The sequence below is a fragment of the Metopolophium dirhodum genome, chromosome 8 (genome assembly GCF_019925205.1).
Source record: "Metopolophium dirhodum isolate CAU chromosome 8, ASM1992520v1, whole genome shotgun sequence".
Taxonomy (NCBI): domain Eukaryota; kingdom Metazoa; phylum Arthropoda; class Insecta; order Hemiptera; family Aphididae; genus Metopolophium; species Metopolophium dirhodum.
The window spans coordinates 19974757-19990471 of record NC_083567.1 but is presented as its reverse complement, the minus strand read 5'-3'; the positions used below and the strand labels follow the sequence as shown (position 1 = coordinate 19990471).

Genomic DNA, 15715 nt, shown 5'->3' with positions numbered 1-15715 from the left:
GCCCGCGCCCGTGTCCTTCTACCGGCGGCTGTGTCCGGCGACGTCCCTACAGACGTTTTTTGAGTTTTTCACGGCGGCGTTATCGGTGATTATATTATTATTATTTTAATATTATTATCATATTCACTGCTGCAGCATACAATAATAATATTATAATGCGCTGTTATTATTGTTGTTATTATCGCTTTTATTATCTGAGCGGGCCGAGGGTGGGGTGGAGGCGCGGGCGGCGGCTGGTCGGTTCGGTGACCTAAACGAATAAATAAAAACGAAATAATAAATAATAAAACCGAAAAATATATAATAAAATAAACCGCCAAGCTGCCGCCGTCGCCGATGCCGCCGCCGCCGACGTCGGGACGGGACTGATAACGCTGCGACGGTGACCGACGACGGCGCCCGAACGCACGAGGGTAGCGCGTCTACAACAAGTCGCCGACCGCGCGTACTCGTGGGGGGCCGGGCCAGTCGAACGCCGGGTCGCGCCGACAGTTTGCCGTCGTTTTCGCCGCCCCCGTCAGTGCACGATTTCGTATAAATATAATTTCGTCGTGTTCGTCTCGTGTGCGTATCGCGTCTAAAAAAAAAAAAAAATAATTCCAATACAATATACATAATATTATTATTATTTACAATTTTTTTTTAATATTCGCGGGATACACGTTGCAAAAAAAAAATGAGTTAGGATAAATTTTTTTGGTTTTTCTTTTTTTTTTCTTATTACAAAGTTTTTTTTCTTATTTTGTGTAACCCTTGTATATTATTCTTATACTCTTAAATCGGTTTCTTAATTTATTATTATTTTTTTTTTTTACTTGTGGTGTCTCTGTGTCTGTCCGTCCTTCCGTCACTGTTTTTTTTTTTTATTTATTTTATTTACTGTCATCTAATTGTGTCGCTGACGAGTTGGGATTTTTATTTTATCCATTGGTTTGTGCATCACATTTACTTTTTATGTACATTAAAATATTATGATATCCTGTGGGCTGCGGGGTGCGTGGCCCGTTCAAAGAAAATATTATAGAAAAACATGAAAACAACAACAGGTTGCAAAGTAATTCTAATATCGAATAACTCATTTGAATATATAAATTTTTCAATGTTAGCTAAATGCTAATGCTTGGTACAAGCACCCCGAAGCTCACTATGTAGACTAATAATGCCTCTGATGTAGCGTTTTGTCCAAAAATAAAATATGTATTCAAAATTCGAGAAAAACGCCGGAAAATAATATTATGTAAAAATACAATTTACGTACAGTTATATAACATAATATTACATTATTAGTGCGATTTTCCGAGAATCTCAAGTGGAAAATTAAACCCATTTTATTATCCGGCGGTGTTCGAGAATATTATTTTTTAGCAATGTAATCCCTTGGGGTACAACAGGAATTTGTATATTTCCCTACCTTTTCTGAGCCTTTTTCACCCCTACAGTTTATCTCAGTGTAAAGCTAAGGAATTCATACACCAGAGATAACAAGGTCGAGGGTAGGTACTGCGATAGTGTTCTCTGTAATATGAAAAAAAGGTAAATTATGGGGTTAGCAGTAGTAATAGTGAACGTAAGCAGAGGGTGAAAGAGGTCAAAGGTCAGGAAACATGTTAACTGTGCCTTGAGGACTTCTACGTGCCCAACTCAACATTTTAACAATTGGTTTAAATATTCAATTTTTTTTTATCTTCTGGATCATTACATTTTAATTAAAATCATATTGAAAAAATAAATAAAAACTGTCCATTGTCATGGCATTTAAAGTTTCGGCTATTGGGAATCGAAAGAATAAATATCCGTTTAAATTAATAAAAACACGGCCCCCATCGATGGTGTAGTCTTCATTTAGTATTCATCACTCGTCCTGCCCACCTCCCCGGAAACCATTGCGTTTACCCATCCCTAACTTTCAAATACTGATTAATTTTGCTTCAACAGTAAAAAGAAAAAAAAATGCCAATTTGTGTTCAGTTTAATATTATATTCTTTCTCTGGACAGTTTATTTTTTTGTTTTTGTCGACTTTGTTATGCCAGCAAAACCCTACAAATCCCTAGTGTTATGTGCCTTCGTCATTGTCGTCGTACGGTTTCTATAACACTTGTTGAGGTTTCCACCACTGTTTGTTCCACAAGCGAATTTAATATTTGCCAGAAACAATTGGATTGCTATTTGTTCCAATAATCATCTTCTCTTTTTATTATTACTTTATTGAAAATGTCAAAAAAGAAATGATTGCCTCTTCAAACGAAGCGTATATAATGTGTCCTCGTAACAGTATTTTATTTTATAAATTCAACATTATATTACTGTTACACCATATTACATTTTCATTTTACAATATTTTTTACTTAACTTTTTAATAAATAAGCTATTTATTAAAAAAATATTATTGTATTTGATTAAAAATTTTCAATTTTAAAATATTGGCTACATGTCACAGTTTAATTTTGGTACTTTGCGTTTAGTCTTAAAAAAAATGAAGGATTTTAATATTTTAGAATTAAAACATTTAATTTTAATGACAACATAAAAATATTCTGTATCATTTTTACATACATTAATTTTTCTATAACATTCATGCATCTCTTCAATTTTCAAAGTACTAATTTTAAACTTAAAAGGTAGCCTACTTAAAACGGTTTTTGTTGAGTCGGTATAAAAAATGTAATTTCACTTGCATTTTCAAGGAGGTTTTCCAACCCCTCTTCGGTTAATTGTTTCGAGGTAAAGTTCCAAACTTGTATTATACTCAAATACTTGTTTGACTGTACTTGAGAGTAGAACCTATTTTAATGGTTCATCGTAAGTGAGCATTTTTGACCTCGAATACACGTTAGATGCGATTATTTCAATTTTAAAGAGATTACTCGTACATAATACGTCCAAGACCCAAACCGTCATACACCTTTTTAATTTACAACGTTTTTCTATTCGTTATTTTTTTCAAATGATTTGATATCGACCGTATTTTTATTCTTCCAACAATTTTATTTACGACGTTTCCGGTATACGCGTGTAACCAGTAGTGGGGTTATGTACGATAACGTGAATTTTATCGTCTTGTAAAATGTATCGCACACATGGAAATTATTACAAAACCTTCAAATCCGTGAGAGCATTATAATATCATATGATTCCACGTGACTGTACACACACTCGCAACACACACTCGCACACGCACACGCACACTTGTACATATGCAATGGTACACACAATCGATTACTATTGTCTTAGTGTGACGAACAAAGTGCCATATTATCTGTGATTAGGTATATATTGTTATTACGTTGTTCCATGGGAAATTTCGTCTTTTTTCCTTCTCACTCGACTGTATAATATTTTCCCCTCGGCCGCGTACACCATTCGTTTTTGTTTGCTCAGTATTAATCACTAACGGGCCGCCGGCACACCCAAGATAAAGAGAACCAAATCAAATAAACCGTCGAAACGCTGACAGTATAATATATATATTACAATATTCCGTGTAACGACGACGGCACTCGAACGTCAAATACACAACACCATTACGGCATAACGCGTACCCGTCTTATAAAACACGTCTCGTGTTTGCCCGCCGACAATATTATTATTTAACAACGTCTCGACCGAGTCGACCCGTTTGGATTGGCCGATTCGGACTGGCGTACGCCAAAAAAATAGGGTGAAAAAATTCTGACGCGACATAATTTTTTCGCTCGTCACAAATGAGATCACTACGATATACCTGTCGTTTTCCCCGTCGATGTGGGGTTATTCGAAACGCCTACAGGTCAGCCTATATACCTAATATGAATACCCGCGACACTGGACATATTATTATTATTATTATTGTAGAGATGCGACCGCGGGTGTACAATATTATAGTATGATATCGTTTACTTTATCATTCGAAGACCGTAATTTACGCGTTCATTTCTTAACCTTGTATACCTTGTAACTATGTATATATATATTATTCCGATGTTATTCTTCGGGACCGTAAACATTTAAAGTTTACGCAAGCAAAAAATAATAGCAGCAATAAAGCGATTTCGGCGGAGGATAAAAACGGCCGTCCGCTTTATTACTGTTTGCGAAAGCTGTATGTATATTGTGCGCGTATAATATATACATAATATAATGTCGTGTACAACTGAACTGTAATTGTATAATAATAAATAATAATACATACATACACAATATATTATATTGTACAATATTGTACTACAATAACAGTATATTTCGAACGCGTCAAAATAATATAAAATTCGTTATTATTGAAACGCAACACACAACTCACTCGATATACTCGTATGTTTATATAAATATAAAACATAATAGTATTATATTTTATTTAGGTACGTATAATAATATACTTGTAATATATACGCGAGCGAAATTTCGATTTCGCGAATAATAATAAATCGGCGACGTGACATTATTGCGGCAGCCGTCGTAATATTATAGCGGTTACATATTATCATTATTATATATCATATTATTGTTATGTTCATGTGCGCATTGATATTTTTTTGTTTTTTATTTATCCTACGACCGCGAAATGTTAACTATTTCACGCTTATATTGTTTTTCACCCAGAAAAACAATCAGCGCTCTGTTTTTTTTTTTACAATAATAACCATTCGATCGAAACGGGGAAAGTATTCCGTCTGCACGTCGATCGTATATTATAATATTATTATTATGTGTATCAGCCATCAGGGTTCGTTCTAAGGACTTTTCCCTGTTGCCCGAAAAATGAGCAGGACGATGCAATTATTATTGTTCATGAGCCAAGCTGCAAGAGGTTTAGGGGTGTTCTTTTAAATCGTCTGACATTCATAATATTATACCATTGTTTTACGATATTATAATTCTATATGCAGGATGATATCGTGATATCGGAATAATTGAAACGTCGATCCCTATATATTATTATTAGATATATATTTTAATATTACGGTTATTTTGTTTCTAACCGCCCACATAAGGGGTATTCGAGTCGAATCGACGGAGTGCACCCGTGGTATTCTTCACTGCCCGTTGTATAATAGGACCAGGAAGTATGATAATAATAATAACAATATCTTGTCCGTCCCGACGAGTCCGGCCGCGGGCTTTGAATCTCCGTGTTGCAGCGTACTTCGTCGCGTAGGTGAACGTAATACGGATCACTCCGCGCGCAAATAAAGAGTAGCGGGGGGTGGAGTTTGTACGTGGATTTTTTTTTAGCTTTTACCATATTCTTCGTGACGAGCAGAGGGTCGGTAGTGGTGGAGGTGGAACGGATGGCTTGGGGGCGGGTTCGACGACCCGACTTTTATGAAAATTTGCTTTCGGCCCATCGACGTGTTGTCTGCGTATTCGTTTTTGTCGAACGCGCACTTGGTGAGGCGGCGGGGTATATACGCACGCGGTGATGTTTGCTCGTCATCAATCATTAGTGCGGATAGCGGATAACTGGGCGGGGTGCTCGCCGTCGCCGTTGTCGTCGTCAAATTACATTGACTCCTAATCCCTCTTTACCGCTACCACGCTGCTGCCACCGCCGCTATCGCTGCTTCGATGACTGCCGCCGCCGACACCACTAATACCGCTACCGCTGTGTACACCGTAGCTGCAGCGGTGCAGTACAGCTCCCTATCTATAGTCTTCCAGGCACTTTCATTTGGCGCGTCAATCATGCGCAAAACAAAAGTTCTCCGAACAAAGTCAACCCCATCCCCGCCCACCCCCTCGTCGTAAACCCGTTGAGTCGTTTGACTCGCGGTGTATATTATAATATTATCATATTCCGGCGTACGTGTACGTTCAATTTCGATATTAACCATCGAGGGATATTATTCGGGCGTGTACGATAAGCCAGTTTTGACATGTTGCGCGCACGCGCACTCACACACACATACACGCCCGCACACCCACACACAGCGCGTGTACTGATAACGGGGCGTAGAGTGATAGTGTACACGGTTTATTAGTCGTTTCGATGCCAGTTGTAATATATTATATTAACACAGGAGATAAGCAGCAAACCGTGTGGTTATCGCCTGTACTATTATACAACTGCGTGTTTCTGTCCGCGTCGTGAATAACCGCTAATTTTTTTTTTGTGTTAAAATATGCACACGTGTTTGCTTTCAAAACCGATCAAGTCGATAATATTATGGTCGTATGTACAATATTATATTATTATCATATAGAAATAGCGAATGATCATATCGTACAACATCCGTCGTCGGCGGGTGCCGCCCTGTATCGACGTTCGGGTACCCATACATCGTATTATGTCGTTGTTTGTGTCCGAAGTTTTCGCATGGGATGCACGTAATGTTCGCTAAACAACACACACATGGTATCATAATAATTATCATAAATATTAATATTATATATATCTATTTGTCGTATTTCCTAATATTACCGTTCTACAGTGCCGTTGATAATCCTGTGCGGTTGACTATGTATAAGATTTATGGTGATTCTGCGTACAACAATAATGAAACAAAACAAAAAAAAGTTTTAATTGTACAAAGTATTGTACAATTTACACCACAAAGACGTACTGATTTTCCATAAATTGATAATACGCTGACGTTGTATGTATAAGTTAATAATTCTTGAATTTCAAAAGAAAACATTTTTTCTCAAAGGCTCGGAAACTTTTTCACAATCAAGAATTTTAAAAGTTTTTTATAAAAAATATATTATATAATATTTTAAATGAAAAAAATGCATTGAAACGTGTAACTGCGTGTATTTCATTTGGTGTTTATGAACAGATGTAATTTTAATATTTTATATCTGTGCATGACAATAATTGTATAAGGTAGGTTACCTACTTTGACATTAAAATAATGGTTTATTCGATTTCAATTAAAAAAAAAAACTGTTCATTTCGACCACCTGATTAAGCCTGCATAAATTCTTATGGATTTCAGATAACGCTTTGAAAAGAATTCTGTCTACTTGTAATAATTATGATATTTCGTTAATCATTTATATTTGACGAGTTATCTGTTATGCGTTGGTCTCAATTTGCCACATTGATTTTTTAGCTATTCAAATATTATCTTTAATGTGTACCTATACAAAATAAAACTGTTAAGCATAGTACAAAAATCATAACCTTTTGAGTGAAATAGATAACACCTATACAGTTATTATTGTACTTACACGCATAAATGCAATAATTATTGCAAAATCGTCATATTCACTCGTACCAACAAAACAATTATTGTTGAACTTGAATTTTCACCGAACTTTTGATTGATATTGTCATATTATATAATAGACATCTATTATTTTTTTTTTACAACCGTTATTTATGGAGTATTTTGAATGTTTTTTTTTTATTGATCTGCAAAAAAAATTAACATTGACAACAAAGGCCATTAGCTACATGAATTGAATGTTTTCAAAACCATTAAAAGTATTAAAATATATTAATACTGTACAATATATATTATTACTACGCGACGCTGCAGGAAACAGAGTGTAGCTCAGAACCACCGGTACAACTTCGAATGCGATTATTTATCTATATATTATGACGTGTATCCTGTCCGGCTTTTTAGAGAAAAAAAATATTAAAAAACACTTTACCGTTTATTGATTCACTCGCTATACTGTGTCGATATTGTTGTATTCCATTTCCTGCGCCAGACGGATCTATATTACTATAATATTATTATAAGCATAATAAATTCGTTTGAGTGTTGAAAACGATGACGCTCTCGTGTGCGCATATGTGTGCGCGTGTGTGTGTGGGGGGGGGGGGGTGGTTCGTGGGTCGGGGTTGGGGGGGGTGGAAGTGTATTCGAGAGCTCGCACGTGCACCCGGAAACGGGTAAATGAAAAACTCAAAGAGATTAGCGCGCTAAAATGCCACGCGGCCGAGAGGATTATCACGCGCGCGACGGCAAGTCGGCCAGCTCACCACCACACTCTATGCCTACGTAATAATGATAGTAAAGTGATGACGACGATGATAATATTATAATAATAATAATAATAATACGATCTCGGCGTTTATTGCTGCACCAAAGGTCGTCCCTGAAAGGTATAATATACTAATATGCAACAACAACAATAACAACAACAGCAATATCGACGCCCGCCTTTTCGTCGTCGTGTATATAGGTACAAAATGTGCATGTTGTGTTATACGACGTGATATTATGTGTAATACAATAATATAGGTACCTACCTAGGAATGATCGCAATAATTATTATAATATTATTGCATTTTACAATAATTATCGTTTTCTATCACACTCCTCGACTCCTTGATAATATTGTATGGTAGGTACCTATTTCTCAATTTTTTCGGCTCACGTCATTATTTCTTTGCTTACTGCGTTTTGGATAAAGGTATATGGCCGTATAGGTATTACAAGACAGTAATATTGTTGTTCACAATATCAGCATTACATTACGTACAGTTCAACTGTAGTCGGCCATCGGTAGAAATTAATCAAAACGTATAATATTATATAGGTAGGTACGAAGTGTATACTACAGAATTTTGGTTTTTTCTTTTAATAATTATAATCAATCGGTTTATCTATACCGCAGTATGCGCATGCGCCGTCGTCTTTGTACTTTGAGTTTGTTTTTTGCGTACCACACGAGAATTAAGTTCATTATTGCTATATTATTATTATTATTATTATGCGAACGTGCGAGAAAAATAATATACCGGCGGAAAATACGCTTTATAGTTTATAGGTACTCTGTTTTTATTGTTTTCATATTAGTGTTTATTTATGCGAACGTTTTGTCACGCTTTGTTTCTTTCATATATTGACATTTTAAATATTAAATAGGAACTACTACGATGATGTTATTATATATAGTTATATAATAACACTTTATTAATTCTGGTTTTATTTTTATAGTTTTGCTAAAAAAAAAATAATAATAATAATAATTACCTAGTAAGCCCTTTGATTGTTTCGGGTTTGTTCGTGACGTTCTGTTTTTCTGAAAAAATAAAAATAAAACATTTTCTTTTCATGTTATATTTTCGCTTGCGACCGGTCACTTTTCAAATTTTAACCAGCTGTCACGAAATTATTAATATTTAATACTTGCTCTATTATTAACAATTCAACCATCGGAAAGTTTATTTTCTTTGTGCTTCGAATGAATAATACATCTATATTATGTGGCCTGGACACACATATCCACTTAGACAAATGTATTTTTCAAACAGACTAAACAACTGTTTAAATATTTATATTTGATAACAACACGAGATATGTATATTAATATATGCGAAGTCTTAAATAATAAAAGCTTTATTATACAACTGTTTTCTTTAAACTCGGTATTGCGATATACTCATTGTTTGCGTCACTCGTATATTATATAGTACGACTTAAGTGTTTTTTGTAATAATTTTATTTTGTAATATTAATTCAATTAAAAACAGATAGGTACCTATCTGATACGTCTAATAAATTAATACCAAAACAATTTTATCGAACATTGAAATTTAACTTATTAACATTATTGTTGTAGTGAATTCTTGGGAAAATAAACTGCACGAATGTCAATGTCTGTAAAAGTTCAGTAACAACAGAAATAACTAATAGCATTATGGTTGGATTAAATTTTATTATCTATCCATGTCTGAATCTTCAGTTTTCCATTCTACGCCATGATAATATTTTCTTACAAAAACGAAAAAATACCAATTCATTCGTGAAATTATTGGTTAAACATCTATATTAAAGAAATCCCATAGCGATTGTATTTCTTTATGTGGTGTATAAATCAATAAAATATATTGAATGATTTATATTTATAAAAGTAATATCTCAAACATTTATGACAATATTATTGTCATCGCGCACGAGATAGTTTTTTTTTTTAGATCTTAATATCATTTTTAACGAGTTGTACGTAATAATAATAATAATAATATAAACCCTGAATAATATTCATGTTTATGATACATGTATTATTGTAGTAGGTAGTCATTATGGTACCATAAAACTCCGGGTCTTATTAATCACAAATAATAAAATACAACGAGTAAATAAAATATATTAATAATATGAACGTTTCATAAATAACGGAGAGTACCTATTTAATAATCGTTTCGTGCTTTGTGTGCGTTGACATTTTTATTTAAATAAATTACTAACCCGACGACAGCCGTGTAAAATAATGTATTACCTAATTTATGAATATATATATATATTTTTAATTGGAAAACAAATAAAAGGTTTATTGTGAATTTTACATCAGGAAAGTCGGGGAGGGTCGGATCTGGATTATCACCATGTAATCTCAACAGAGAAGCGCAATAAACAACCTACTGAAGGAGCTATGGCTCAATAAAAAAAATGAAACATCCAAACAAACGACACCATTCAATGTATTTTTTTTTTATCACCATCACACTATTTTAGTAGTCGTCATTTGAGTATAATAATAATATACGTTCATTATTATTATTATATTACCTGTTACACATTAATTGCCGTTGTTCGCCATTTCTCATACACACACGCACACTCTCAGACGTTTAGTTTACCCATCATTATATTATTATTATTATATTATAGTGTTGTTTTATCCGATGCGCCTCGTTGACTTAAGACCATACGTTTCTTCTCAGTAACAATATACTGTTTACAGTATTTTTTTCTATAGCGTATACCTATATTGCGGTGCGACATACATAATATTACACTATTATACGTCTTATATATTGTATTCTGTAACCTTCGATGGTCAATATAATATTAATAATATTATTGTTTTCTCGATTAAACGTAATTAATATTGTACGTTTGCCGCGTGTGATCTTAATCGAGTGTGGGGGAGGGGGGTTTTGGGTGGAAAAATTGATTAAAAAAAAAAAACACACCGTAATATACTTACCTACCTATAGAGTATAATATATAAGTACAACTTCCCCTTGGCAAATCGATCGGAAAAACAAGGGTGCTTTTTTTAAGGGCGGGAGAACACTGCGCCGCAAAAATGGTGAATAATCTAGTGGGTAATTCACCGTGCGCGAGTGCGTATTATATTCCTGAAGGGCCTGTACGCGAAATCCCTCTTTTGTTCCGCGCGTGCGACTCTCGAGACGCGGCCAGACCGCGAGTAACAAAAGCGCACACGTCGTCGAGCTCGTATATTCGCATAAATAATAATAATAATCAACGCCCAAGTCCTTATTTTCGCCGTCGATGGGTATTCGCGAGCGAATTTCGTACAGACGACACGACCCTCTCGGGTGAACCGGAATTTAGGGGGGGGGGGGAGGGGTGAAAAACAAAAGACTCCTCGCGGGGCCCCGAAGACGTTTCCGTATACCATGTCCGTACTACGCATAGGTAGGTATAGGACCTACATCGTCCCGGTAATTCTACATAGGCCTGTGAAACGCACTGACACCCAGCACTTCCACCCCCCCCCCCCCCCCCCCAATGGGTACCCAAGCGTCTTTTTTTTACGCCTCGTCGAAATATTTCGTATCACGGCGCGGCGGCGTACTCTGTCCAACCACACACTCGTACGTCATAATATTATTATTTTACTACCAGGCCGCGACTTGAGCGTCGATTTGTATACAACGGGGGTGGCTGCAGCGATAAGAGGGGAGTCGTGGTCCGCACAATATCACGATGAAATATAATAAGAAGAGCGGGAAAAGAAATGGTACCTACCTATTATTAACAATTATCAAACATTTTAAGACGCGAGCCCCGTGGTTTGGTCAACCCTAGCTGCCATATAAGATCATACGATTACACTGAACGGTTGATTTTCCAACGTCTGTCGTTGAACTTCCGACTGAGTCTGATCCACAGACATATTATTATATAAGACAACTACTATAGATAGCCGACTTGATTTCATCACCGACGCACGGCCGCCATTTGTGACAGAACACAGGCAACGTTTACATAATATACAGCTTGTCAGTTATCACAGGTAGACTAATAAGTGATACCTAAATATAATATAGGCATAACGTTTTAATTTTTAATTGTTATCGCTGTATTTTATGTGAACGCACTGCCTGTGTGACAAATGCCGGTCGTGCATCAGAGGTGTTCATGACGTCATAATATTACTATAGGCAGTCGGCTATAATAGTATTATAATAGTTGTTTTATATACGTCTCTGTTCTGATCACACTGATCACCACGTGGTTGTGGTGTTTTGTCGTTTTCGTTTTGAATTTCTATAAGTCTCCGGCTGGCCGAGTCGCTGCAGACAACGGCAGCCAACGTGTCGTCGTTAAAAATGCACAGACCGAGTGGCTCAAAAATTAAAGTCAAAACTTCGAATAGCGCCTGTTTGCGCTCGATTCGAGCCGTAAAATTGTTTGCCTTTTCAACAATTTGACAGTGCCGCCGTAATTTATAACTAGCTCGATTCCGACACCGTTGATAATGGAGTTGAGTAAAAGTTTTTGACTCTCAACTTCTTTTACCAGCGGATGCAGTTAACCATCAGTATTTCATATTATATATTCCATTGTAGTTACATTTTACATCAGAATAAGCGTTAAAGTTTATCAATTGTTAAATAATATACACTCAGCACCAAGTTAAAATGTATTATAATATCGTACAAACGTATACTAATTACTGTTTCAAAACAATATGAATATTCAATATATTCGTACATCATTTTTACCCTAATAAGACGCATACCTACAACTGACGTACGGATCAGAAAATTGACAATATGCTATAGATCTATACACTGGAAATATTGAATAATCATCTACTTGGGTACAAAAGAATACGTTCACGGTATATGTTAGTAGATATTTAATATTTACTAATTATACATTTTGTTTTGCATAATTAGCGCGCTTAATAGTTTATAAAAAAAAATTATTTCGATAATATGCAAAAAGTAAATACCGGTTGATCGAAATTCCCAAGAATAATAAATTAACTATAACTTTGTGTAAATAATGACTACCTCCTATACATAGACTCTAGAATGATTGAAGTCACTTTTTTTTTATAAAATTACAAGAATTACAAAGTTGGCTGGTAATCAATTCAGTGATATAAAGAACCGTTGGTTTAGTCACTTATAGGTTGTATGATATGTCGATGTTATTAACGAAATGGGTTTAGATCCAAAATCAACTTTATACTTTAGTGTAATTGATTGCATATTTTTCTTTGTACGAGATTCCTTTCCACAATCGTGTGTCATTTCAATGAACCCATTATAGAATTATTATAGTGACATTTTACCGATAATTGATTTTTTAACATTTTATTAGAAATACTACGAAATAGAAAGAGCTTATTATCGTAGTTGAACTAAATGAATATCAAATGACAAATCTACACATATCGCTATAAATTAGTATAATATTAATGTTGTTAAAATTAAAACATCCAAAGAATTTATGCTCCACAAATATAGTTTTTATCGTGGAAACGAGCCAATTTTAATGAAATTTAATTCCCGGAATCACAACCATTCTAATTTACACGCCGGTAGGTACTAGGTATCATTGTTTTATTTTTTCGTTTGAAATTTAATCATCCGAAATAATATTGTGCTGTTTAACTCTCTACACTGCAGTAAATACCTATTATGACAACAGTCACATGCGTACGCATTATTTCTATTAAAAATTATAGAAGAAATTTTTTTTCGGTTTTCTTTTGTTTTGTAATTTTTAATAAAATTAATTGCCCTGTCGTCGTAACTATTAAAGACGCATGTCAAACATGATCGAGCACTATTATGTTATGCTGCATGATTGGCCGCGCCGTGTTACTCCGGTGGTTAAAGGGATTGTACGAGACGCCTCCGTTCGCACACCGACGAAAAGCGAAACGTACATGGCACATAATAATAATATGTATACATAAAAATAAATGTTATTAACAATATTATACGTAATGAATCCTATCCCGTTGCCCATGTTTGGATGTCCACGGCTGCGCGGCGTGTCGCCGTCGTGTATCATTTCCTGCGAGATTTCTTAAATTAGACGCCGGAGGCAATAAAATTAAATGACCGCGGGCGAGACGTGCGGAGGAGAAAATGTATGGTACTGCGCGAGTGACAGAGCGAGCGAGAGAGAGTGTGCGGTAGAGAGAGAGAGCGAGATAGAGTGAGAGAGGCTGATACACAGCGAGAGAGTAAAGGGACTCGAAGCGAAAACGAATATAAATACGTTCCTTCGGTGTTGCGTACTAGTGTAAAGAAAAAAAAATGTATGGAAAAAAGAAAAACAAGAAAGTCAGAAAAAAAACACATACACACCGACGAGAAAACGGGAAACAACACGTCGCAGATCTATTTATAAAGGTCATTCGGTGGTAGAGATGGACGTGTGGAGGGATGGGGGGGGGGGTCATAATATGTGTTGCTGCGCCGAGTGTGTGTATGGCGAGGATGGACGGAGGGGGGGCGGAGGAGGAGAGCGCGACGGAGTGGGTATACATTTTACTTTGATAAATAATAATTCGCGTGGGGTGAGATAATAATTGACTATGATACTCGTCGACTTTTTATTGGTTCTGCCATAATATAGTTTTTAATATTATCGACGCCTCTCCCTCTCGACTGCAGAAATCGTCCGTATCGCGACGACATTTCGACGACCGGTGCGCCGGAAATCTCTCCGAGAAATGCATCGCACGCGACTGCCGCCTGATTCCGCGCAGACATAGTTTTGAACCCACCCACACCCCAAAAACGTTTTGATTTTCCGGGGGGATGGGGGGAGGGGGGTGACACGACGAAGGACCGCAATTTATCGCGAAACGTAATATTATACTGCACACCTATTATACACGTATATATAATACACCACCGTCAGCCACGTCGTCGGTGGAATGGCAAAAATTCGCGATTGGGTGCGAGTGGTTGGGGTGAAGTCGTACAGCAGGGCGTAACAGCAATTACTGACGGACGCGATTGTCCGCGGACCACCCCGCGTGTACTGCACCTTGTTGTCGGTGTGGCGTGGTGTTTAAACACATCGTCTTTCGTCTTAATATAATATATTATAATATGTTGGGCATTCATTATTATACGACGATTGCGCCCGTTATGATAAAGTTGTCATATTATTAAAAATATCGACTAGAACGAAATCCATCAAACGGTTACCATTTCGTCGAGACGCTCTCCACTACAGTACACCTATATATGTCACTTGATATTCACACACACACACACACAAGTACCTACAGTCGAATTTCGCGTGCGCAAAAATAACAACGACCTAGGCGAGAGGAGGACGAAGGCATATCTGACGGGCCCGCATCCGCGCGCGTTTGTGTTGACCTTTAAAATTTGTATAATAAGTGTTTTTCGTTTAGCAGGGCGCGCCGCCGAATGGGCTACGTGAAACGGACGAGACGTGTCGGCGTTTTCTGCATTTACTCTCATTCGTATTTACAACCCTCCGCGGGTCTCAAGTCCCAAAGGCGCTTGCCGATTGTGTGTTTACTCTTTTCAGTCCGTCCGACCCACAACATTCGGTCGACTTGACCCCCCCCCCCCCCTTACATATCGCGACGAGTGCGTCGGACTTGCTGTGTCCGAGCAAATCCATCGGGATACTTATATCATGATAGCTATATTATTATTATATTAATAGTACCTAATATATAACGCTGCGAAGTTAAAACTATGTATTTATCATAGCACGACAACCGGGGACCCCATTAGATATTTTTTCAGTTTTATTGTTTCGCTCTATTCATTTGTAAATTATTTATATTCC

General features: G+C 36.4%; 1 protein-coding gene across 12 annotated transcripts in view; it reads left to right on the top strand.

Annotated features, from left to right (window-relative positions):
- The first annotated feature begins 454 nt into the window (after nucleotides 1-454).
- Nucleotides 455-15715, top strand: part of LOC132951149 (CUGBP Elav-like family member 1) — a 194178-nt gene continuing 178917 nt past the window's right edge. For 7 of the 12 annotated variants that reach the window (XM_061022891.1, XM_061022890.1, XM_061022889.1 and 4 more), the window contains exon 1: nucleotides 455-930. The gene's annotated coding sequence lies outside the window, so the exon portion shown is untranslated. Of the gene's footprint in view, nucleotides 931-6081; nucleotides 6331-15715 lie in introns of those variants that run through there. The other 5 variants (XM_061022888.1, XM_061022885.1, XM_061022892.1 and 2 more) reach the window with 3 other exon arrangements.